Source organism: Balaenoptera acutorostrata, chromosome 2 (genome assembly GCF_949987535.1).
Source record: "Balaenoptera acutorostrata chromosome 2, mBalAcu1.1, whole genome shotgun sequence".
Classification (NCBI taxonomy): domain Eukaryota; kingdom Metazoa; phylum Chordata; class Mammalia; order Artiodactyla; family Balaenopteridae; genus Balaenoptera; species Balaenoptera acutorostrata.
The window spans coordinates 157,155,118-157,182,303 of NC_080065.1; positions in this window are offsets into that span (position 1 = coordinate 157,155,118).

The window sequence follows — 27,186 nt, forward strand, 5'->3', positions numbered from 1 at the left end:
GTAGGTTCCTATATATTGTTGGATATGATATGCTAAAATCTTATTTAGAATTTTTGCATCTATGTTCATGACAGACACTGGTCTATAGTTTTTTTATACTGTTATTTCTTAGTCTGGTTTTGGTATTAGTGGTATTAGGGGTACTGCTGGCCTCATAGAATAAATTGGAAAGTATTCTCTTCAGTTTTCTGGAAGTATTTGTATAGAACTAATAATATTTTTTCCTTAAATGTTTGGCACTATTTACCAGTGAAGCCATCTGGAGCCTGTAGTTTTGCTTTTGGGATGATCTTTACCTGAAATTCATTTTCTTTAATAGTTTTAGGGATATAATCTGTAGTGATGTCACTTCTCTTTTTTTCTGATATTGGTAATTGTATAATCTCTTCCTGTTTCCTGATCAGTTGATCTAGAAATTTTAAAATTGTATTGATATTTTCAAGTAACCAGTGTTTGGTTTCATTGATTTTTCTATTGTTTTTGTTTTTATTTCATTGACTTACAGTAATTTTAATTTTTTCCTTTCCTTTGCTTTCTTTGGGTTTAATTTTCTCTATTTTTCTAGTTTATCAAGGTAGAAGCTGATGTCATTAATTTGAGAATTTCTCTCTTCTCCAATAGAGGCAATTAGTGCTACAAATTTCCTTATAAGTACTGACTTGGTGGCAGCTCACAAATTTTGATATGTTGTCTTTTCACTTTCATTCAGTATGAAATATTTTCCAATTCCCCTTTTGATTTTTTCTTTGACCCCCTCAGTTATTTAGAAGTGTGTTATTTAGTTTCAAATATTTGTGGATTTTCCAGAGATCTTTCTGTTATTAATTTATAATTTGATTTTGTTGCGGTTAGAGAACATACTTTGTACAACTAGAATCCTTTAAAGTTTATTTAGACTTGTTTTATGGCCCAAAATATGGTCTTTCTCGGTAAATGTTCCTTGTGCACTTGAAAAGAATGTGTATTCTGATGTTGTTGGGTGGAGTGCTGTATAAATGCCAATTAGGTCAAGTTGGTTAATACTGTTATTCAAGTCTTTTATATCCTTACTGATTTTCTGTCTACTCTTGAGAGAAGGGTATTGAAATATTTTATTATAGTGATGGATTTGTCTGTTCCTCCTTGTAGTTCAAGTCTATCAGTTTTGCTTCATGTGTTTTGAAGCTCTGTTGTTAGGTGCATAAACACTTAGAGTTGTTATGTCTTGATGAAACGACCTGTTTATCATGATAAAATGAGCTTCTTTGTCCCTTGTAATATTCTTTGCTCTGAAATCTTCTTTGTCTGATGATATTCATATAGCCACTCCAACTTTCTTTTGATTAGGCATAACTCTTTTTTCATCCTTTTACTTTCAGTTTATTTTTGTCTTTATATGTAAAATGCATTTCCTGTAGGCAAGATATAGTTGAGCCTTGTTTCTTTCATTTTCTTTTTTAATCCAATCTGAAAATCTCTTCCCTTTAATCAGGCATGTTTAGAACTTTCACATTTAATGTGACTATATGTTTAGCTTTAAGTCTATCATCTTGATATTTATTTTCTATTTTTCTCCATCTCTTCTTTGTTTTCTTTGCCCTCATTTTTTTTTTTTTTGCCTTCTTTTGGTTTGAGTATTTTTATGATTCTATTTAATCTTCTTTGTTAGATTATTAGCCATGCTCTTTTGTAACTTTAGTGGTTGTTTTAGAGTTTATGGTGTACATCTTTATCACAATCTACCCTTACGTGATATCATGTCACTTTGCACATGAGAAACTTACAATAGAATGCTTCCATTTCCTCCTTTACAGTCTTTATGCTATTGTTACACATTTTACTTATACTAAGTTATAAACCACACTCTACATTATTATGCTTGTTTAAAGACTAAATTATCACTTAAAGAAATCTTTTATATTTACCAATTTAGTTGTCTTCTCTAGTGTTTCTCATTCCTTTCTATAGATCCAGACTTAATTCCGGTATCATTTTCCTTCTGTTTGAAGGAGGAATTCCACAAACACTTCTTGCTCTGCAGTTTACTGGTGATGAATTCTTTCAGCTTTTGCATGACTGAAAATGTTTATTTTGCTTTTGTTTTTGAAAGATATGTGTGCTGGGAATACAATTTTAGGTTACTAGGTATTTTTCCTTTGGGTACGTTAAGATATTGCTCCATTGTCTTTTGCTTGTCTTATTGTTTTCAAAAACAGATCTGCTGTCACTCTTGTCTCTGAGCCTCTGCATGTAAGTTATCTTTTTTCCCCCACTCCTGTTGCTTTTAAGATATTCTCCTTCCACCAGTTTTGAGCAATTTGATTATGATATGCCTTAGTGTAGTTTTATTCAGGTTTATTGAGCTGGAGGTTTGTTGATTTTCTTGGATCTTTAGATTTATTGTTCTCATTAAATTTGGAAAGTTTGTGGCCATTATGTCTTCAAATATTTTTTCTGTCCCTGTTGCACCTTCAGGGACTCCAATTACATGTATATTATGTCACTTGAAATCTTGCCTCAGCTCCTGATGCTCTTTTAATTTTTTAACTTATTCTGTCTCATTTTGCATAGTTTCTATTGCTGTCTTCAAATACACTCATATTTTCTTCTGCAATACATAATATACTTTTCACCTCATTCAGTGTAATTTTTCATCTCAAACACTGCAGATTTTATCTCTATAAGTTTGTCCTGACTTTTTCTGTCTTTAATGCCTTTACTTAAAAATTTGAATATCTGGAATACAATTATAATAACAAATTTAATGTCTGCTTATTCTGACATTTGTGTCAGTTCTGGGTCAGTTTTGATTGAGTTTTCTCTTCATTATGTATTATGTACTCTATTTTCTCTTCTCTGAATGCTGATAATTTTTTATTTGACACCAAACATTATGAATTTGACCTTGTTGATTGTTTTTATATTTCTGTAAATATTCTTGAGGTTTTTTTTTTTTTTTTTTCTGGGATACAGTTTAGCTGCTTAGAAACAGTTTGACCCCTTTAGGTCTTGTTTTAATGATTTATTAGATGGGATGTGAGTAGTATTTCTTCTAGAGCTAATTATTCCCTGCCTCCCTCAGAAGTAATACCCTTCTGAGTATTCTACACCTTGAATTATGTGTTTTTCCAGTCTTGCTTGTGGGAGCAGTCACTATTCCTAGCTTTTTTGAGCTCTGCGTAGTGTTCCCTCTAATTCCTTTGAGTGGTTCTTTCTCTGGCCTCAAGTAGTTTCCTTATACACATATGTTTATCAGTACTCTGTTGAAGACATGAGGAGGACCCTCTGTGGATCTCCAGAATTCTCTTTCTGTGTAGCTCTCTCCTCTCTAATACTCTGTTCATCAAATTATAGACACCTTTGCTCTTAGCTCTGTCTCCAACTCAGGGAATCCTCTGGGCTTTGTCTGGGCTTTGTCCTTCCTCCACTGCAGTCTAGAAACTCTCTTAAGACATAAGCAGGGCAATTGTAGGGTTATTTTGTGTATTTTCCAACTCTCAGGAATCATTGTCCTCTGTTCCTGATGTGCATTGTCTTGAAAAGAGCTTTCATATACTGTGTGTTTCAGTGGGAAGGTAAAAACAGTTCCTGTTGCTCCATCTTGGCCAAAATCACAGTCTTTTAATTGGAGTGGTTATCTCATTTACATGTGTTGTAATTATTAGTGTGGTTGGGCTTAAACATAACATCCTGCTATTTGTTTTCTATTTGTCTTATCTGGTTTTTTTTCCTTCAATTTTCCTTTTCTGCCTTTTAAAAAATTAATCAAGAAATTTTCATTATTCCTTTGAATATCCTCTATTGGCTTTTTAGCTATAGTTTCATTTTTTTGTTTGTTAGTTTTCTCTAGAGATTGAAATGTGCATCTTTAATTTATCACAATACATCTTCAACTAACAATATAAAACTCCATGTTTAAAAACTTTATAAAAATAGACTTCCATTAATCCTCTCTTGTCCTCTAGACTATTATTTTCATATATTTTATTTCTATTATATATTAGAAACCCCACCACACATCATTTTACTTACACTGTCAGTTGTAAGCAAAGACAAAAAGACTTTTATATTTACTTACTTATTTATTTTTTATGACACTTTGCATTCCTACTTATAGATCCAACTTTCCATCTAGTATCATTTCTCTTCAGCCCAGAGCCTTTCCTTTAGCAATTAATTTTTTTAGGTGTATCTGTGAGCTACAAATTCTCTCACTTTTTGTTTACCCTTTTATGTTATTATTTTGCCTTGTTTTGAAGAATATTTTCTTTGGATATAGAGTTATAAGTTGATAGTTTTTTTCACCCCAGTACTTTGAAGATATTTCAGAAATCGTTTATTACTTGCATTGTTTATGGTGACAAATCAATTATTATTCTTATTCTCATTAATATAATACACTTCTCTTCTGGCTCTTTTTAAGATTTTATCTTTGTTTTTCGGGAATTTTACTATGACATTTTAAAATATCTTGCTTGAGACTTATTGGGCTTCTTGGATATGTGGGTTGAGTTTTTAAAAATCAAATTTGGAAATTTTTGACCACTAATTCTTCAAATATTTCTTAGGCCACATTTTATCTCTCTCCTCTCCTTCTGAGACTTGAATTATACATATTTTAGACTGCTTTATATTATTTTGCATTATTAAACATTGTTATTACTGATGTTTTATTTATTTTTATCAATTCTTTTTCTCTTTGTACATCACTTTGAACAACTTCAATTTACTTGGGTTCAAGTTCACTGATCTTTTTTTCTGCATTGACTAATCTACTGTTAATTTCATCTAATTAATTTGTGATTTCACATATTTTAGTTCCAGAATTTACACTTTTTTTTTTTTTGAGTTTACAATTTTCTGCAGAAATACCCAATCTCATCACCATTTTACCTCTAAAATGTTGAACATATTTAAAATAGTTGTTCTGAAGTCCTTACCTGCCAACTTCAATAACTGTCTTTTGTGGGTCTGTTTCTATTGATTATGTTTCCTCTTCATTATCATAATTTTTCAATCACTCTGCTTCTTTTACTAACTGAGGTTAACTGACATACAACATTATATGTTTTCTATTTTTCTCCATCTCTTCTTTGTTTTCTTTTCCCTCATTTTTTTTTTTTTTGCCTTCTTTTGGTTTGAGTATTTTTATGATTCTATTTAATCTTCTTTGTTAGATTATTAGCCATGCTCTTTTGTAACTTTAGTGGGTTTTTTTGTATTCCAGACGTTGTGTTATTTTTTTGTATTTTTTTGTATTCCAGATGTTGTATATAAAGAGCAGTGAAGACTGAAGTTTTTTGAAATAAACAAAGAAAAGTGCTCTTCTGTCTTCTCTGCTCTTTATACATAACGTCTGGAATACAATAAAAAAGAAACAATTGGGGCTTCCCTGGTGACGCAGTGGTTGAGAATCTGCCTGCCAATGCAGGGGACACAGGTTCAAGCCCTGGTCTGGGAAGATCCCACATGCCATGGAGCAACTAGGCCCGTGAGCCACAACTACTGAGCCTGTGCGTCTGGAGCTTGTGCTCCGCAACAAGAGAGGCCGCGATAGTGAGAGGCCCGCGCACCGTGATGAAGAGTGGCCCCCGCTCGCTGCAACTAGAGAAAGCCCTTGCACAGAAACGAAGACCCAACACCGCAAAAAATAAATAAATAAATAAATTAATTAAAAAAAAAGAAGAAACAAGTTGAGATGGGTGTGTGTGTGTGTGTCAACCAAAAGCCCTATGAGGGCAAGGCAGTGAAGAAATTTGGTTGGAAGGAAAGGTATGTAATTCAGTTGTGTGTCCCCAGTTGCAAGTATCCATTAGGAGCCTCTGGAGGTAAACCAATAAATCCTTGCGCCTCCTTCAAGGAGAAAATCCTGCTCTTGAATCCACCAGGAAGTTCATGTGGTGTGTCCAGAAAACCACTAACAATTCCAAAGATAACAATATCCCACACTCACACTGCACTTTATGTTAACATGTTCAGGCCCATGGATCTCCTTTGATTCTCAGTCTTAGTAAGAGGGAAGACTGGGAAGGTCCAGTGGTCCAGTTTTGGACTGGCTTTGAAATGTCATCCTAAAGACTGACCTTTATCTCATATTCTGCCATCTTCTCATCACTGTGGTGGCCTCATTGCATGTCTTCCTGCTTCCAGGAATAAGGAAGACTTGTAATGTCTTCTTTGATCCCTTCAGTCCATCCAACATGCTGAGTAGGCAATCTAAAAGGTAAATCTCCCTTTGTCACTCTCCTGCTCTATACTCTTCAATGGCTCCCCAGTGCCTTTGGGACAAATCTATAAGGGCTTTGAGGTCTGGCTTCTTTCCACTTCTCCAGCCTCATCTTTCTTATCCTACTCCTCACTCCAGCCACATTAAGCATTCTTCAATTCCTTCACTGGGTCTTGCTCCCTCAGGCATATGTGCACAACGCACCTTTTGTCTGGGACACTGCATCCCACCCCTATAACACATACACACACACACACACACACACACACACACACACACAGAGACATACATAGACACACTCTCACACCCTCACCCCTGCTCATCCATCAGGTCTCAGCTGCAGACTCACCTCCTCTCCCTGATGCCTAAGGCTGGGCGAGCCGTGCCTGCCCTGGGCCTGGGATCACTTCCACCACGGCCCCTGCTCACCTGCTGGTAGCACTCCATTACTCTCCTGACTCCTCACTGGAATGAAAATGCAAGGAGAGCTGGGACTGTGTCCATCTTGCTTATCACTGTGTCTCTATTCCCAGGCATAATGTCTGTACATAATAAACCTCAGCGAAGATTCATTGCATTGAATAGGACCCAGGAAGCTACAGACTGCTTGTTTTGCCATATTTTCTGCCACTTGTTTAAGGGGTCAGTTCATGAGTACTTATTGTCTCTCATAGCCTAGCTCTGGACTTGGCCCTGAGGGGCTGGGTGAAGGGGACACTAAAATAGAATATTAACAATTCAGGACTTCCCTGGTGGCGCAGTGGTTAAGAATCCTCCTGCCAGTGCAGGGGACATGGGTTCAAGTCCTGGTCCGGGAAGATCCCACATGCTGCGGAGCAACTAAGCCCGCGAGCCACAACTACTGAGCCCACGTGCCACAACTACTGAAGCCCACGCACCTAGAACCTGAGCTCCACAGCAAAAGAAGCCACCACAATGCACCGCAACGAAGATTAGCCCCCTCTTGCTGCAAACTAGAGAAAGCCCACGTGCAGCAACGAAGACCCAATGCAGCCAAAAATAAATAATAAATAAATTTTTAAAACCCCAAAAACATAAAAAAACAATTCAAACATTTATTGAACGCTTTACATGCGCTATGCCATGTTAATCCTCACAACAACCCTATATATTTGGTACTATTATTATCACCCCCACTTTATAGATGAGAAAACCGAGGCATAGAGAAGGGAAGCAATTTGTCTGAAATCACAGGGTTCAAGAGCGTTGGCTCTAGGGTTCAATGGGAGCGTTGGCTCTAGGGTTCAGTCCAGGTGTGCAATGCCAGAGACTCGCTCGCTCCTCTAATGATAACGCAACAGCGGCACTGACCTCCTGAAGCTTCCAGGCTGGTCCTTGAGAAGGCTGGAGATGCCAGCACAAGATACCAAGTGCAGGGGACACACAGAGAAGGGAGGAGGTAAGTGTCACCCACCGCAGTCTCAGAAACTGGGAAAGTGATGAGTTCTGGGAGAGCAATGCAGGGGCCCTCAGGGCATCCTGGTGACCCTGGGTTCCCAAAGGAAGGCTGGGAGCCCCTTCCTCCAATTTCCCTGGGACCTCAGGGCAGGACCTCAGGGCACTGAAGCCAGGCTGGAGCTCAGGGCCAGAGACTGCCAGGAACTAAACGTCAGGATTTAGGGCCCCAGCCAGACCTGGCTGCGCTGTGCTAGCAGCGAGCCCTGGGAGGAAAAGCAGGGAGAGAATCCATAGGAGCCCACGGAAGAGCCTCCGAAAACGGCCCCCAAGCCAGGGATCTGGGAGAAGCGGCGCTCTGGCGGCCAGGTCGGGGTGGGGCAGCCGGGCCACCCGGACACCTCTGACGGGCTATTTCCAATTTCCTATGGAATTAAGCTGTAAAAGCAGAGAGTCTGTCACCGTCTGCTGCCTCCCTGGGAGAGGAGAAAGTTACCGCGGCAGGCTCAAAAAAGCTGAACTGTCCTTTCCCAAACAAAACAGCAAGCAAGGAAGCTGGTATTTGGAGGGTGGTTTCAGAGCCCTGAGCTACATGTCTGGATGTCTGTCTCTACCTGCTTGCGCGACCTTGGGCAAGTCCCTTCCTCCCTCTGGGCCTCAGTTTCTTCATCCAGAAAAGGAGGCATCGGATGCAATGATGCCAGAGGCCCTTTCCAGCTCTGAGATGCTAGCATTCTGTAATAAAGTTGGGTGTGGGAAAATATGAGGTCTAGGGGGACTGGGGGAAGGGGCTGGAACCATCCTTGGTTGGAACAGTTAAAGGAAGCTCTGTTCAGCCCCAGCCCCAAGGTTCCCAAATCCAGCAGCAGAACTGGGATCCACCCAACCAAAATCAGCGAGGGGAAGCCAAAAGCATGAGTAAGGAGAGGTTGGGTCATAAACATGTCATCTGCACAAACATCCAGCCCCCTCTGGGGTCCCATTGGCCCCGCTGGGGGAGGAGAGTGCTGCTAGGGCCTCCTCAGCTACAACCCCGAGCTCACTCGCTTGGCCCGGGATTTCAGGGTGGAGGCCTGACTGCTTAGAAGGGAACCTGGCTGTGGACGTGCCCCGAGGAGCCGTCAGGAAGGGCTGGGTGAGGCGAAGCCCTCACCAAGGCCAGGCGGCTGGGGGTGGCTCTCAGCTGAAGGGAGGCCTTCCATCCTGATGTAACGCAGGGTTTGCTGGGATGGTCTCCATTTTGGATGTGCTGAGCCTCCTGCTTCTCCAGCCCTGACCGTTCTCCCAAGTTCCAGAAAACCAGCAGCCTGGGGGACCTGGCTTCCCGGATCTCCGCAGGCATTCGAACTCACCATTCCCCAAACACAACTCTTGGTTCTCTCCAAACTGTCCTCTTCTATGGGCTCAGGGACGGTACCGTCACCCAGGCACTCAAGCCAGTGTTCCAGAAGTAATTCTTGATCCTCTTTCTTTCTCCTCATCCGTATCTAAGAGGCTCCCCAAAGTGATCTGACCCTTTGAGCGGCCTGTCCTTGCCCATTCCTCTCTCTTAACCTCACTTTCTCTCTTTCTTGACCTCAAGTACACACATCTAGACTAATCACAACCTAGTTTTCATATGACTCACTTTTTGAAAATTGTCATTTTTAATAATGAAGATAAAGGCTACGACCTTGACAATAACCTGCATTCCAAGACATTATTCCCCCATCCCATCTCCTTGCCTTCTGAGGGGACCATCATCCTGCATCCTGTGTTTATCGCTCTATTGCTTCCTTTTTAATACAATCTTTTTTCATCTATATGCACTCCTAAAGTCTAATTTCAAATTTTACAAAAGGATATCATTTTGTATGTAATCTTTTATTTATTTATTTTTATTATTTTTTTTTGGCGAGGGCGGGGTGCACTGCACCTCACGGCATGTGGGATCTTAGTTCCCCCACCAGGGATTGAACCCGCGCCCCCTGCAGTGGAAGAGTGGAGTCTTAACCACTGGACAGCCAGGGAAGTCCCTTGTACGTAATCTTTTAGAATTTACTTTTTTCACTCAATATTATCTTGTCAAGCAGGGTAGACTATTTGCAAATATGGCTGCAATTATTCCTCTTTGTGCCTCCACATTCCTTTTGCAATGTGACTTGATGCAATGGAAGCATCAAGAGGTGAAGTCTATTACCCCACCTCTTAAATCTAGGCCAGCCTTATGTATTATTTTGACTAATATAATGTGGCATAGTGCCACGTCTGAGTTCAGGCATCAAGAGGCTTTGTGCTCTCCCTCATTCTCATGGAGACTTCCATAGTCTTGTGAACAAGTCTGAGCTAGCTTGTTGGGTGATGAGAGACATGTGGCCCATTTGCCACCATCCCCCTAGCTGACAGCCTATCAACCCTCGAAAGCCAAACCTCTTAGCTGACTCTCCACTGACCATGGACTCATGAGGAAACCCAGCTAAGACCAGAAGAACTGCCCAGCTGAGCCCAGCCTACAATGCCTACCCATTTATTTAATTGTGAATTAAATAAATAATGGTTGTTTAAGCCATTAAGTTTGGAGTGGTTTGTTAACACAGCAACCACCAACTGCTATGTCAAGATTCAGCTGTATTGTTGCCTGCTTCTGTGGTTCATTCATTTTCACTGCTGAATAATATTCCACTGTGTGTATATAGCATTGTTTATTCATCCACTCTCTTGCTGATAGGCATTTGTGTTTCTGCCATCGTGAAAATGCCTCCGTTAACTTTTTTTGGTTCATGTTCTTTATTGAATATGTGCAAGAGATGAATTCACCTCTCTAGACTCACAGCTACTGGGAAACTTGAGTGCATTCTCCTCATTGTCCCAGAAGAAGCTATCAAAAACAAAAAAGATCAGGACATTCCCTGCTCAAAATCTTTCTGGGGCTCCCCACTACCCTCAGGGTAGGGTCCAATGCCTTAATCTCTGTGACCTGGTAAGTTATCTCCTCTCTGTCAATAAACTTGGTAACTAAATAGCTATGAGACCTTGGGGACAAATTACTTTACTTCTCTGTGCCTCAGTTTTCTCTTCTGGAAAATGGGGCTAATAACATACAAAAGCCAAATGGTAAAGCTGATGTTTCCTAAAGTACATCACACTTCAGGGCCTTTTCCCATGTGGGTCCCTCTGCCTAGAAAGCCTGCTCTTTCTTTGTCTACCTAGTTAACTTGCCCGTCCAGACCTCGCTTGGGTGTCACTCAGTTTCCTGAATTTACTCAGCAGTTTACTGCTTTTCCTCCCCCACCTCCCAGTAGAATTGACCTCACCCTCCTCTGGGCTCCACTCTCCCCTGCACACGTCTATCATTGTTCACGTCTGTTTACTGGGCCTCTTTGAAGGACTATGTCCCATTCATTTCTGTATCCCAGAGCCTGGCACAGAGTAGATTCAGCATAAATGTGTGGTGAATGAATAAATGAACAAATGAATTACTGACCTTGTTTCGTTCATCATTCATCCAACAATCATCTATTGAGTCTGGCTCCCTGCTAGTCACCGCCAGGGCTCAGAGGAGACCTCTGCCTTCAGAGTCTGATGGGGAGACGCAGACCACATGGCTCAGAGTGGTCTGGGCTGCAACACGTAGGTCTCCTGCCCAGAACAAGTGGAGCCAGAGGTCTGCCCTCAGGGAGCCTGCTAACCATGGAAGGAAATGGGGCTGAGACCCGAGGCTGGGCTAAAGAAACCCATGCATTCAGTGCATTTGGGATTCCGAGGATGCACAGGATGGGAGTTTAGAGTCTAGAGAGCCATGGAGATGCGTGACGGTGTCAGAAGCCTGGGTACAAGCTCCACAAGTGCAGGAACCATCCTCCTCACTCCTATAGCCCTAGGCCCAGCCAGGGTCTGACACTGAGGGGGTAGTCAACATAAATATTTGCTGAGTATTTGATAAATGAGGAGAGGGAATCCAAAGAAATGAGAACTGCATTCCAGTCCCACTCTGCCACATGGCGGTCAGTGACGACGGCCAGACACGTCTCCCCTCTGGCCTCAGATATTTTCCAACGTCCTATCCAACTCTAAATCCTATGACGATACAGAGATGTAGGTTATGCCCTCAGGGTGCTCCTTGACTGGCTGATGTGTGTGCGTGTGTGTGTGTGTGTGTGTGCACGCCTGTGCATGGGCACACATGCATTGTATCTCAGAGCCAGGGTTGGAAATGGTAACAATAGCAGCAACAAAATAGGATAACTATCATTTTGGGCACAGAATGCAAAGTTCTCAATGTTTCACGCCCACTATCTCATTTTACCCTTACACACACTGCGTGAGATGGGTGAGGTTCTTGTCCCCATTTTACAGATAAGGAAACTGAGGCTTCTGAGGAGGAATAAATGGTCCCACACCTACTAACTGGCAGATGTGGGATTCGAAGCAAGATCTGTCTGACCCCAGGCTCTTAGCCACTCCCCGCCACCACCTCCCACAAGAGGTCTGCCCTCTGGCTCCTGGGTCTTTCTGCCACTTGAGGGCAGCTTCTGATGATGGAACCTGGCTGAGAATTCAGACATGACGGAGGTCCAGGTTGGAGGGTGGTGGAAGCAGGGCGAACGAGGAGAGGGCGTTCAGCCTCACTACCTCTCCAGACCCCTGCTAACTGGAGGCAAATTCCCCGTGTGAAAGATCTGGCGTGGGTCCTCCAGGGTTTGCATGGGAGTTTTTGGAGTTTTTGCCTTTGCTTAACCGAAGGGCTTACCACGGTGCTCTGGACTGTTTCTTTTCTGGCTGGGCTAAGGGAGGGCAGAGGTCAGCGGAGGCCCTGCCTTTGGCTCACCCTCAGGGAGGTGGATTCTGAGCCAGTCCCAGAGATCCTGAAATGGCCTCTCACACTCAGGCGGGAGAACTGGGACATCGCGGCCCTCCTGGGCCCAGCTCCTTCCCTCACGTGCAACAGAGCAGCTTAGAGAGAAGCTCAGTGCTGGAAATCCAACCACACAGAAGGCTGCTACAAGCTGGCTTTTGAAAGGTGCGCTCTTTCTTCAAAAGCTTAAGGGAGGAAAAAAAAAAAAAAAGCAAGCAAGAAAGAGAGACATAAAGAAGAGAAAGATTGGCCAGATGAGGGGTCTGGTCTATTGAGCAAAATTTCCTGACCCATTCATCCTAATTATGCCTGCGGCTGAGGCCATCGTGGGGTTGTTCTTGCAAATGTACTCAGTGGACAGATCGTGGCCTTTTCTGCAGCTGCAGGCTCCCCATTCCAAGGCCCCAACTCAACAGGTCTGATGGAAGGTCTTGGATGCCGATCCCAGATCGAGTCACCCTGGCGGGGAGGGCCTTTCTGGGCCCCTGGGGAAAGATTTAGTTGGTGGGGACCTATGATCCTGCAGCTGAAGCTGCAGCCCTTCCTGGAGGGAGGGGGCTGGAGGTGGAAGGGTTTGTGGCGGTGAAGGGTGAGGGGGGCAGGAGCTGCCAGGGCTGTCTTGCTGGTCCCGGAGCCTCAGGAAGACCATCTCCTGGCTCCTCAGGGACTGTCCCTGGAAGTGACCTGAACCCCAGGGAATCGGGCCAGAAGCAACCTCCACCATGATTTCTGCACACGCCCCTGCCCCTCTGGCGAGGTGTGCGGGTAGGTGGGGGAAAGTCTTGCTCATCCAGGCCTTCGGAAATATCCCGACACACTCTCTTCCAGGCCAGCCGAAGTTACTTTCCAAGTATTTCACTTTCCATTTCTTCCCCAGATCTGGTAACAGGGTGTTCCTGCCCTCTTCCCCTTGCTGACCTTTTTGGCTGGGCCCTGCCTCTGCTGCGTTTCATCAAATCAACATGCTCTCAAGAAACCAGGCCAACTCTGCTCTCAGCCCCATGGAAGGCGCAGATGTGGGCTACGGGCCCTGCTTGGCCTACGGCAGCTTACCATCCAAACTGAGGGACACTGGACAGAGGGAAACAGGTGCCAGGGGGCCCACGGGCTGTGAGTCTGGCATCCTGCCTGCCAAGGCCAGCCCTGGCATTCTCTAGACAGCTGTGTTACCCTGGAGAAGTGTCTTGAGCTCTCTGAATCTCAACGTACTTATCTGTAAAATGGGCACTATCCTATCTGCCTTGGAATGTCGTGAGGTTGAAACAAGACAACGAAGGTGTTCGAAGTGCAAGTGCATGTCTGGGTTGATACACAGTATCTGATGCTGCTTTAAGTTTCTGAGGCAGAAGTCCACCCCTAGAATTTCCTCTCCTGGGGGTCAGCCTCTTCTGTGTGTTTCTAGGCAGGTGGGAAGAAACTGAAACAGTAGAGTCATACATAACTGGGTTTGAATTCTGATTCAACTCCCACCTCTCAGAACTCCAGTCATAAATGAAATATAATATAATATGTGGATAGAAATGCCACCATCCTCAAGGGGTGGAGGGCAGGGTTAAGTGACACAACACAAGCCTTTGGCACAGTGCCGCGTGGCGGGAGGGAGGGTGACCATCATGACGATTCTTCTCTGGGATCAGGGTGGTGACCTAGCCTGTAGTCTCTGAGATGGCCTCGGGGGTTCTTGGCTGGGAAGCCAGTCGTTTCTCTAAGAGGAAAAAGGGTGCTGTATAGCTCGTGCTCACTCAACCCCATTCCCTCCCACTCACCAACACCGTTTTTCTTTTTCCAAGCCACAGGAGTTTTGCAGAGCAGATATAGAAAGGAGGGAGTAAAGAAAAAAAAAAAGAAAAAGAAAGAAAAAAAGCAGAGCCATCTGAAGCCAGAGTGGGCATCGTGCAAGAGGCTCTGGACTTGCAGACAGCTGTAGCCTACATACGACATGCAATGAGAAAAGTCCCAGATCTAAGCAGAGCTCCGGCCTACTTTGAAGTGTTGACAAAACATAAAATTAAAAGCATCACAATGCGAATTATCACTTTGTTTTTTCCACTTTGATAGCCTCTACAAAGCATTTTATACCAATGAATCAATACAAATGTCTCTTTATGAGGACATCAGGAACCAAAAAAAAATTTTTTTTTCCTTAAGAGAAACCAAGGAAACTAACAAAAAAATTTGAGCTCTGGCTCGCATAATAGCCCTAGGTAACATTGTAAGTTGGGTCTCTCCTTTTAACAGTGGCCGTGGAGGTCATTGAGGTCCATTGGTTTGGGTCACATCATCCAGATCTTGGATGAACGTCCTGCCTGCTGATGAATTTGCACCACAGGATGAGACAGTTCAGTCACAGCTGCGTCGCTATTATCTTGCGACTGCACATGTGTGCTTGTGCACATGTATAAGAATATACATAGTGTATGTCTCCATAGGTATATGCATGTATAAATGTATATATATATATATGTATTTTGTGGCTTGGTAAAATAAAGCTCGCAAATTAGGAATAATTTATAACTCGTTATAACTCGATTATTGGCTGGGACTCCCTTTATGTTACAACAGATGGACTTTTGCGTGAAATATTTTCCCCGAGTTGCTATAGAGACATGCCAACATCTTTCTGCTGAAGTGATTCCCTGCAGGCCTGTTTGCTGTTGCGACCGGTGCAGAATCACTTGCAGGCTGAATCACTTGCAGCCCTCGCAGAGACTGATTAAAGAGGCTGGGGGCCCTGGGAGTCTCGGGCCTCTCAGCTACTGCCACCAGGGATGGGCTGCAAAAGTCGTTAGGGCTGGATTGGGGGGTGGGGACTGGGCTGGCGGGTGGAAGAGGATGCCCAGGTGAACCAGGCAGCTGCAGGGGAGAGGAAAATAACGTGGGCTCATCCAAGACCTACTGTGTGCTACTCGTGGCTCTAGGAACTTGTCCATCTCTTACCTTGTCTAGTCCCTATAGCAACCCTGTATGGTGCGTCCTGTTATTCCCATTTTTCAGGTGGGAAAGATGAGGCACAGAGGAGTTAGGTGATTTGTTTGAGTAACGACCATAGCATTCAAACCCAGGTTTCTCTGACTCTATCATCTTATCATTAGTGTCTTCCCCAAAAGGGGGTGGGGTGGGATAGATGGGGTGCATTTGGAACTTAGAATCTTTGTTGAACTGAAAAGCCACAGGCTGGGCAGGGTGGCCAGATTCAGCCCTCTGCCAGTTCCTCTGGCTGTCGGAGGATCCTCAGACAAAACCTCGAGCCTCTGTCACACAACTCACAGTCCATTTGGGCAGACACACTCAGGCCTGTCTGACCAGCAACGTAAACATGGCCAAGCACTGAGACACTGTGGGTCCCAACTCCTGAGACAGAGACTATGCATAGGCCCCTGCCGCCCCCTTCCCTTCTCAGGCAAAGTTAGGAACTGAGTGCCGTTTCCCTAGAGCAGAGTTTACAAAGAGGGTGGCCTGGAGTGATGACAAGGGCATGAACTTTGAAATCAGACAGACCCAAGTTAGAATCTTGAATCCACTCTGGTCCAGAGGTATGACTTTGGGCGACTCCCTCCTCCTCTCTGAGCTCTGATTTTCCTTATCTGTAAAGTGGGACTCATAGCACCTACCTGGCAGGGTGAGACTCCGCTCTTCCACTAGAATGGAGGCTCCCTAGTACCGTGTCTGGCACACAGTAGACATTGCTAAATATATGATGAATAAAGGAATACATTTTTAATACATCTGCCATGTAACAGGTATTCAATAAGTGGTAGAAATGATTTTCATCTGGCATTTCTTAGACTTTCGGGGCCCTTTTCTTCCTTAGTATTCTTCTTTTTTAAAAAATAAATAAATTTATTTATTTATTTATTTTTGGCTGCGTTGGGTCTTCGTTGTTGTGCACGGGCTTTCTCTAGTTGCTGCGAGCGGGGGCTACTCTTCACTGCGGCGTGCAGACATTGCAGTGGCTTCTCTTGTTGCAGAGCACGGGCTCCAGGCCCGCGGGCTTCAGTAGTTGTGGCACACGGGCTCAGCAGCTGTGGCTCGCAGGCTCCAGAGCACAGGCTCAGCAGTTGTGGCGCACGGGCCTAGTTGCCCCGTGGCATGTGGGATCTTCCCGGACCAGGCATCGAACCCGTGTCCCCTGCATTGGCAGGCGGACCCTCAACTGCTGCCCCACCAGGGAAGTCCCTTCCTTAGTATTCTTAACTTCCCTTCCTGGGCAGAGTTTCAAGGAGAACCCTGAGTCTCTGAGTCTCCTCCCCAGCCTCTTCCAACCCATAATAGACAGGATTCTTGGAGAATAAAAACAACCCAACACGTTAACAAGTATCTCAGTCCATGGAGATCTCTTCCCATGAGAGGACATTAGTCAGGACCCTTTAGATTGTTTAGAAACCTAATTAAAACTGCCTTAAGCTAATAAAGGTACATATTCCCAGGAGTAAGCAGCTTCAGGTATGGCTGGATCCAGATGTCCAGTCAATCTTCATCCATTTCTTTAATTCACTCTCTTCTAGCATGGCTTCACTTTCAGGCAGGCACTGCCCTTGTGATGGCAGGACAGCTGCCCAGCTCCAGAACTACTTCTCACCAGCTCAGCACCTTCGCAAAAAGAGAACTCTTCCCCCCAAGGTTCAAATACAAGTCCAAGAACTGAATTTCATGAGATGCACTTGGGTCACATGCCAAGGCCAATCAGGTATCCATTCTAGAAACCTGGAAGTGGAGTCAGCTCTGGCTAAGTCAATATGGCCTTAGAGTGGGGAAGGAGCAGCTCTCCAAAGGTCAAGTGGATATTCTTGCCAGAAGAAGAGGAGAGGGATGTTGAGCAGGCAAACTCAGCCAGTATCTGCCACAGAGAGAGAAATAACCTAACGTAACCTTTATTCTCATGACAGTCCTGAAGGGTAGTTATGATTTTTCTCATTTTACAGAAAGATGAAGCCCAGAGAGTCTGGGGACATTGCCCAAGGCCACGTCATGTGTCAGTGGTAGAGTCAGGGTGGGAGCCCCCAAGCCTGGATTCTTACTGGCACTTTATAGGAGGAAGTGAGCCTTGCAGAGGGTCTAGAACTAGCATTTGGAAAATGGGTGGGAGATGCAGGTGGCCCCAGGATCCCAACGTCAGCCAGAGGAAGCTTCCAGGTCAGGCTCTTTGCGGTGCTTGTTCTTGTTTGTGCCAAGTAGCACAAGTCTTGAGACAAGCAGGTGCTTGCTTCCTTCATCTTTCCAAAAATCCCAAAGCATGATACATTTGAGAATGTTGTAAGCAGTTTATCATTTTACTTTGATTATCTCAAGTCAAAAATTATTTGACCTCGGCATTATTAAGGGTCCTATTTTTAAACATCTTTTGTGGGCTCTTTGGTTTCTCTCTTTACTTGGAGAAGGTCCCTACATCTCAGGCCATCATAAACCCACAGAGCTGGGATCTTCCAAGAAGGTTTTGGATGGAAACACCTCAATCCGGGCCTGAAGACCGAGGCTGGTGCTGTTGTTTCCTCCCCTCCCAATCCACTTCCAACCCTTGTTCAATCTTAAATTTCATCACCCCTTTGAAGACTACCCTGATAGCTTCACACCCATGCTTGCTCCTGGCCCAAACATGGCCCTGCTTATCTGTGCTGCACAGAGAAACATTTTGCAACTCTGGACTAGGTCCCAGTCATCTGGACTCATAATTTAGCCTGCCCTTGAATTCATCTGTAGAATCTTGTCTTTCAAGAATAGATTCAAAATAAAGTTTGTAAAGGGCTTTGCAAACTGTAAAACAATATTATGACTCATGTTATTCTGTATCTCATCCTCACCAGTCTCTTGGTTCCTTTGTCATTGAAATTTGCTATAATTATACATATAATTATTATGTATATCAATTACATATAAATAAATATGTTTATATACCAATATACTAAACATACATATATATACCTATACACAAATATATACATTTTATGTATATACATATATATATACTATACACACACACACACACACACACACACACACACACACACACACACGCTTTATTGGATCTGTCTCCCTCACCAAACACTACGTTCCAAGAAGGTGTGCGTCGTGACTGTCTTGTTCATCATTGTTATCCCAGCACATGGTATTGTCCTGGTGGGGAATTAGATGCTCAGTAAATGTTTGCTAAATGAATGAATGCATGAGTGAATGAGTGGGTGGATGAAAAACATAGTCTGGCTTTCCCAACCAGGTGGTAAAGCAAAGGCAATGGAGTTAGGCACATCTGGTTTCAAATCACAGCTCTGTCGCTTCCTAGCAATGTGACCTTGGGTAAATGACCTTGCCGTGTTTGTTTTCTCATCTGTAAAATGGGGCTAATAACATATTTCACTGAGGATGCTAAAAGGTCACCTATGTGAATTCAGTGTCTTCAATAGTAAGCACTCAATAAATGTCAGAACCCTTCTCTCTTCCCCTCTTTAGCAATTCTACAATGCCCACAATAGTGGGCAAATATTGGATGTTTAATAAATACTTTTTGATTGATGGGTGGATGAATTTATCAAAGTGATGGGCACGACTTGGGTGTGGCATTTCCATTCCTGGTTGAGAGAAAACTGTGAGACGGGTAACTGAGTCAAGAATTCAGAGAGGCCGTGGGCAGTGATGAGAAGTTAGAACAGAGAGGTAACTAGCTAGTGTTTGCACACACGTGTGTGTGTGTGTGTGTGTTCATTTTTGCATGGATATGGATAGATGTACGCAAAGAGAGAGAACTAGTTATTCAAAGTCCTTTGATTCTTTGTTAAGAAGTTGAAGTTTATAATCAAATGGGTTCTTGGAATCCCCTGGAAGTTCTTGAGAAGGAGGAATGCGATGGAAATTCTTTTAGTATCTACATAAAGAAGAGACTTATACAGGGAAAGGCTGTGAAGGCTGTTCTAGTAATCTAGGAAAAAGAGAGAAATGGCTAGTAGGCATTCAATAAACCACGTTGACATCAAAAAGTAAAAAGAGGCAAGCCTTGAATATTCCTTGGATCCATAAATCAAGAAATATTTATTGGGTATGGAGCAAGAGAGAGTAGGGACCAAACTTGTTTTTATTTTTCCTTCTAAAACTATAAATGTGATTTTTCCATTGCAAAATAATTTAGCCCCACTACAGGATATAATTCGAAAATGAAAGGAAAAATAATCATCCATAATCCTACAACCAGAACAGCCCCATGACTGCATTTTATGTCCCCACATCTATGACCATAGGAGAATGAAAGAGTCTGCTGTGTTCATGATGGGGATATAGAAGGAGGGTCAGAAGGATGTTACAGAGAGGTCATGGCTGAACTCACTCACTCATTTGCTTATTTGATTCCATCCTCACGAGACAGACCTAAACAGCAAAACCACACCTTGACCTCGGGTTGGAATCTCCCAGTCTCTTTATGCAACTCTGGACATCAACCGAGTTGGGTTACCTACAACCTGATCACCAGAGGAGTCCTCTTCCTTCCTCACTGGATGGTAGACATTTTAGTTTTTTGTCTTTTTTGCATCTGCTACCCCTTTCTTATTGTATCTGATCTTCCTTTGGGAAGAGTCCTCGTTGCGTGGAGTCCTGGCAATAGAGTTCTTTCTGACTATTGTGTTGGTCAATGGTTGCTTAGCTGGTCCACCCATCAGATGTCCTTGGTCATTCCACATTCTTCTGTCAGTATATGAATAGGTTGGTTCATCAGCCTGATGGCCATCTGGTCAGCTGGTTATCCAGGCAGGTTAACCTATAGTCCCTTGGCTCACTGAGTGGTCTGTTGGTCTGTTCACTGGCCAGGAGTCCATCTGACTATCAACTGGGCAGTCGGGCTGTTCACTGGTGTATCAACCACTCCATTGGCTCCGCTATCCCCGGGTTATTTCCTGCATCTGGCAGCCTGGCGGTCAGTCTCTCCATTAGCTTGCTGGCGGCCAGCTCTTCTGTCAGTCAGTAAGTCAGTAAGTCTGTCAGTTGCCAGTGAGTCGGCTGTGCCCCATCCCTGTGAGCCCCTCCAGCTGGTGACCTCAGTCCTCACCTGAGCGTGGAGGGTGTGGAGGGAGAAGCTCATTTCCTCCCCGCGGAGGTCCTTTGAAGTGCTCAGTCAACCCTTGGAAACGAAATCAAAAGTTATTTATTAGGTACGAGAGTGAAAACGGCCCCATCACTCTAAGTTACTGACGGCTAACCTGAGCTTACTCATTTTCTTTCAAAACTCATTAAAATTCAGAACCATGGTTTCTTTTCTTGCCCCCTCTCCCACCCCCTGGGCCTGGCTTCTCCTTCTTCAGCTGTGGCATTGGTTTGCAGGAGCACGTGACTTCATCAGCTGATCCCGATGACAACCAGAGCTGTCAAGGTCCCTGCAGAGATGAGTCACCCTCCCGGAAAGAAGGCGTGTGGAGAGCCAGGCAGGTTCCCAGACCCCAGGCCTTGGCCCTGGGGTCCTGCTCAGGGGCTCGTGACCCCAAGAGGAAGGCAGTAGTCCAGCCTATGGGGCCATTTTCCACTTGGAGGCCTGATGTGTCTGGAAGGATGATTCACTGGGATGGGCTCCGGCAAAGGGGGTTAAAGAACGGTTTTCCTGTGGGCCCTTCTTTCTTTCAGCTGGGAGAGGAGGGGACATAAGCTGTTTAATATCCAGGGCAGATTTCCCAATGCCTAAGAGAACAGGCAGCGTACTAGGCACCAGGACACCTGGGTTCCAGGCTGGCCCACAGCTAAGAGCAGAGGAAGAAGTTGGCTCTTGACTATCTCCTAGCTCCCCACTGAGCCACTGTCTTTCCAGGTTTCCATTTCCCTCCCTCACCTCCACCTCAGGCTCTCCATGCTCATCAAGTAATCTCTAAGAACCAACCCTGTGCCTGGGTTTGAGCTGTCAAGTTCAAGTTCAAAAACAGGCATTTATTGAGTGCTTATTGGGGTCAGGGTCTCCTGTTCTTTCCTTCCAAAGGGCATACCTCTTCATTTATTTATTTGTGAAACAGATATTTACAGTTATTTGCATACTTGCTGCCTTCCAAGCACTGGACTAGGTATAGAGACAGTGTTAAGCAAAACTGGCATCATCCCTGCCTTCATGGAGATTAGTGTCTAGACAGATTCACATGGATCAGATGATCACACAAAAGAGTGTTTAATCTACTGAGATAGGTGCTTTGATGGAAAAACACCAGTGATATATGAGAGAGACTATAAGGACACCTAACCCAATTGTGGTTTTGGGGAGCCAGGGGGGGCTTCCCCAAGTAAATGACTGAATATGAAGATTAAAAGTTACCAAGGTGAAGAGAGGAAGGATCATCTCAAGTAGAGGGGACAGCATGTGACATAGCCCTGTAGAGGGAGGGAAGCTGAAGCGTCAAGGCACTGAAACAAAGTTCCTTGTAGCTTTTGCCAGAGAGTGGTGAGATTAGTTCATAGAGAGGCATTCATTTTTCTTCATTATTACATTCATTCATCCATTTGTACATTCATTCACACATACATTCATTTTCTCACGCATTCATGCACACATTCCACAAATAGTTACTGAATACCTACTCAACATCTGCCTTTCTTTCAGAGTTCACTGGTTGCAAGCGACAGAAACCAGGGCTGGCTAAACAGTGTTCGCTGGGTAGCCCTTAGAAGAATGCTGAAGAACCATAAAATTAGTGGGTCATGGGAGGAGCAGGTTTAGAAAGGAAGATTGCCATCCATCTCTGGGAACCATGGTAACCTTCTTGTAGCAGGCCCTGTAAACTCAGCCACTGCTATACCGCTATCCTCCTTTCCTTGTAGTATCAAGATCCAAAGCCCTGATAGGGAGTTCAGTCTGGCTCTCATATACTTGCCCCCTACCATACCAGGTCTATGAGAGAAAGGATATAGCCCCTTGGCTTTCTTACTGGTAGGTCAGCACGTGGATTTACTTTTCCAACAAGAATCCACGCAAAGGGGGAGTGGTTATTTTCTGAGAAATTTTTTTTTGTGTTAGTAGGGAGGGTAAATAGATATTGAGTAACCCCAAGTTATCTACCAGTCATTACAACCTTCAGATCCTAAAGGTCAAGCTAGGACTCCCATAGCTTTCTTGGCAATGGTGTGGGGAATCCCGGGCACATACTCCCATGTTCTTCCTTCCAAATCTGGCTCTCGACTGTGTCTTTAGGCACACAGCTTCCCAGCCAAGGCCTCACAGTTCTTCATTTATGAAATGGGCATACAAATCCTCCCTTTGGTACCTCCCAGCATTGCAATGAAAGTAAAGCAACTCAGTGCCTGTTGAAAGCCTTTCAGAGTCAAAGCTCTTTATTATCATGGAACCCCTGAACTCTGAGGCTGAAAATACTTGACCAAGGTGGGGCTCCTCTAAAAGGTAACAAGACCTTTCACTCGGCAGACAGGAGTAATGAAGAGTTGCATGGGAGAGAGAAGGACTTGGGCACAGAGGGCTGACCTGGGGAGTCTTGAGAAAGGCACAGGGATGCTCCCTGGATTTGTCTTCATCCCAAGTCCCTGGACTCATCTCTGGGTCGAGTAACAAGCTAGCAGCAGGCTGTCAGTAGAAGGGAAAGGTCTGTAATACACTGGGGTCCAAGCAATCCTGCTATAGGACTTGAAGAGGGCGTGAGCCATCCTCCCACTGTTACCACCATCCCCCATGCAACTTTGGCATCTGTAGGATTTACATGTAGCAGCTGCAGGAGACAGTGAACAGCCAGGGCCCTGCAGAGGGGATGTGTTCACAGGCACACATGTGGTCCTCTGGACATTCCTGGAGGTCCTTGGGTTGGAGGAGTTATTACTAGATGCTTTGGGGGAAATTTAGTTCATACGAGCAACATTTACTGACTATGTACCACGTACCAGGCATTTTCTCCCTCAGTGTCTCCACCATGATGCTTTTTCTAATATTCCTGTTTCACTTCTTTCACTGTCTCTGCTCTGAACTTGTATTTATCCATCCATCCATCCATCCATCCATCCGTTCATCCATCCATCTTCTCAGCAAAAGACGAACATTTAGTGGTGATATAGCCTAGTTGATCAACTGCTACCCATTGGCAGAAGCTTAAGTCGTATCTAGTTTTTACTGTTATAAACAATACTGTAATGAACATCTTTGTGCATGCCTTGGAAAATATTTATGGAGCACCAACTTTATAACAGGTTTATACTAAGTTCTTTGGTAATATTAGTTAACTTTTTAATGAGTATGTCTTGAGTTCCCAACCCTGGTAAAGTATGTTTTGACTTTGCCTTTGTAGCCTCCATAATTCATCCCCCTCAAGTAGCTGCTTCATAGACATTGAATGATGAATGGATCAATGGACCAAAATAATGAGCCACCTCTGGAGCCAAAGTGTGGGTCTCCAGAGAACTCCAGCTTGGCTCCTACAAATGAACTACTTCCCACCTCTGATCCAGCCTTAGCTGTGGTAGCCTGCTCTCAAGATTTGGGGCTTTTTTGGTTTTTCAAAACTTTGGAATTTGCTCTCCTTTCTGCACTTCCATCTGTGTCTCCAGCCTCATCAACGACCTGGGAGTTAGGAAGGGGAGCAGGAAGGGGGATATATGAAGTGTCAGCATGGGCTATGGGCCAGAGCTGGGTTCTTCCTTTCTGCCTCTGAACACGTAGGAACAGAGCTCATGCATCTTCTTCTTCTTTTTTTTTTTTAAATTTCATTTTATTTATTTATTTTTTTCATGCATCTTCAAATGGTGCTCCCACTGAGCTCAAACCTGCCACACCCAACTGCTCCCCATTTGGCCACCTTCCCTGCACACACACACCTACGTGCCTCTCCTTGTGCTGTTCTCTCTGCTTGGAAAGCCCTCCCCCTGCTCACACATCCATTCAAAAGCCACTGCCTAACATGTTCCCATGAACTTCCTGCCAGGCAGAACCAATCGATCCAGTGTTCTGCTCCCATGTACCTTGCAGATCTCTGTTGCAGCTCTTCCCACGTTACCCTGGCCAGTTCCACTAAGCAAGGACTATCCCTTATCCAGGGATGGCAAACAGATTACACTTCAACGTGCCAGCTCTGATAGATTAGTCGTGGCTGCCTGGAGTGTTCTGTCTAGAGCAGGACAGACCAATACGATTGTAATGGGAGACACACTGATTTAAAATTTTCCAGTAGCTACATTCAAAAAAATAAATAGGTGAAATTAATTTCAGAAGTGTATTTCAGGGAATTCCCTGGAAGTCCAGTGGTTAGGACTCAGCACTTTCACTACCTTGGCCTGGGTTCAATCCCTGGTCAGGGAACTAAGATCCTGCAAGCCGCGAGGTGTGGCCAAAAAAAAAAAAAAGTGTATTTCATTTAACCCATTATATCCAAATATTATCATTTCAACATACAATCAGTATAAAAATTATTAATGAGATGATATATTGCATTCTCTTTTTCAGACTGAGTCTTCAAAATTCCATGTGGAAATTACACTTACATTTCAATTCAGATGCTGTTTTCATCAGAAATACTTGTTGTGTATTTAGATTTCATAAAATTTATAGTTGAAGTAGATTTGCATTTCCAAGTTGTTCCAAACATTCGTAAAGTTTTCCAATAACTGGGCGATCCGTTGTTAAGTGTAAATTAATTAGGAAATTAAAAATTCAGTTTTCTGGTGGCACTAGCTACATTTGAAATGCTCAATAGCCACATGTGACCAGTGACTGCAGTGTGAGAGAGCAGATCTGGAGGTATTCTGAAGCTGCAGAATGCTGCAGTCAGCTGGCAAAGCTTGCCTTGGAGATATATTTGGGCAGCGGGCACCCCTGGGCCTGATATTTGTCATTCCTGGTTTTATTTATCTCTGTATCCCCAGTGGCTGGTGGGACTCACTCGACGTTATGGAGGAATGGCCGCATGGATATCTCAATGACTTGGGATGTGCTGAGAACTGGCACACTCTGAGCTTTCTTACCTAGAAAGGGAAATGGTGATAGGGAGTCCTGGCATTTCTCTGAGAAGGGGACTGACAGCATCAGATTAGCACGTGGCAGGTGGCTCTGGTATTGGTTGGAGAACAGCCCAGAGGGCATAAGCCTGGAGGGGGCAGTGGGCAGGGAGGAAGCATTGCAGTGACCAACTCAGAGTGAGATGAGATGGTTAAAGGCACAGTCAAGACGCTCTGGTTCCTTCTGCTTTTAGAAGGAAAGTCCCAAGAAACTGGTCATTGCTCCAGTCCTGGGGCAGGGCTCCCCTCCCTCCAGGCAGGCACTGTATTTGTTGCTGACTTTTATTGCTATTATATGCATTGACCTCACTCTGAAGAGGGAGCTAGAATACACATGAAGCGGTGGAAAGAGCAGGGCCCTGGGGTGAGAAGCTCTCCAAGCTCAGTTGAGTGGCCATGTGACCCTGGGCCAAGTGACCCCACCTCTCTGTGGCTAAGTTTTCTCACAGGAGGACTGTGAAGGTGCCCATGCAGTATTGTGTGTATGTGTCTGGTGGGATGTGTGTGTGTGTGGGGTGTTGCATGAGATGACCCATGTACCTGTAAACTGAGCCTTTATGGATCTGGCATGTAGTCATTGTAAGGGTTCAGGCTATGGCAGTTGTTGCTCTATGATCATTCCCATACGAACAGCTACTATTTATTTTCAATGCAAGGACTGAGATAAGAAAAGGTGAAATACAAACTAGAAACTCCCCACATCACCCCAGAATGGGAGGGAGCAGATATGGGTACCTTTTGTGACAGCACCCCTGGGAGACTTCCCCCATCAGAGTGAGGAGATGGCAAGGTCTAGCAGAATTATTCTGACCGTGGACACTGAAGTCAGTTTGCCCGGTGGAATCCCAGATCCACCACTTCCTAGTTGTGCCTTGGTTTCTCTGTGCTTCGGTTTCCTGTCTGTAAAATAGGTATCATAATAATTCCCTCCTCACCGAGAGTGCTGTTTGTGTTGGTATTATTTTTCTCACTCTTTATGGGCAGCAGTATAGACTGGCTCTCACATGGCCCAGCCAAACCCCCTTCTCCAGCCAGTGCAATGGAAACAGTGAGAAGGACAAGAGGCAAGGATCCCCTACATTTGGTCAAAGAGATCAATTGGGTCCCTCCCTAGCTCTGCCAGGTTCTTCAATACAGGGAGCAAGACTCTATTTAAGGAGCAATGAGGGGTTTGCAGGCTTCTCAGAGCCGGCCACACCCACTGTGCTCACAGGTGCACAGTAATGGGCAGGGAATGAGTGGGCAAGGTTAGCCGTGAGCACGTAACCAGAGGCTACATCCTCTTGGCAATGACAGCTTTACCAACAGGCATCACTGATGGTTTAGATCAATGCTTCCCCAGTGTTGGGGTAACAGACTGTCTGCAACAGAATCACCTGGGGAAGTTTTTAAAAAGTACAGATTCCCAAGCCCCGTTCCAGACCCACTGAATCTGGATCTCTAAGTGTGGACTCAGAAATCTGTATATTTTAAAAGTCTCCTCCAGGGGGATTATGATGCACAACCAGGCTTAGAAACTACTGGCTCTCAGCTCTGAAATAGGAGTTGGCACAAGAATTAATAGTGCCAACAGAACAAACCTGAGTATGTGATTGGAAAAAAAAGAACGACTCCCTCAAGTCCTCAGCTATACTAACAGATGCATGCATCTGGCCCCAGGATTAATTAATGGTAAACAGTGTGGCAGGGCGCAACACCGTGTGACTCAGTCTTGGTGGCTTTGATTTCTTGCTAGTATCACAACTTTTCTTTCTTCAAGCCCCAACTCAAATCCTGTTTAACTGCG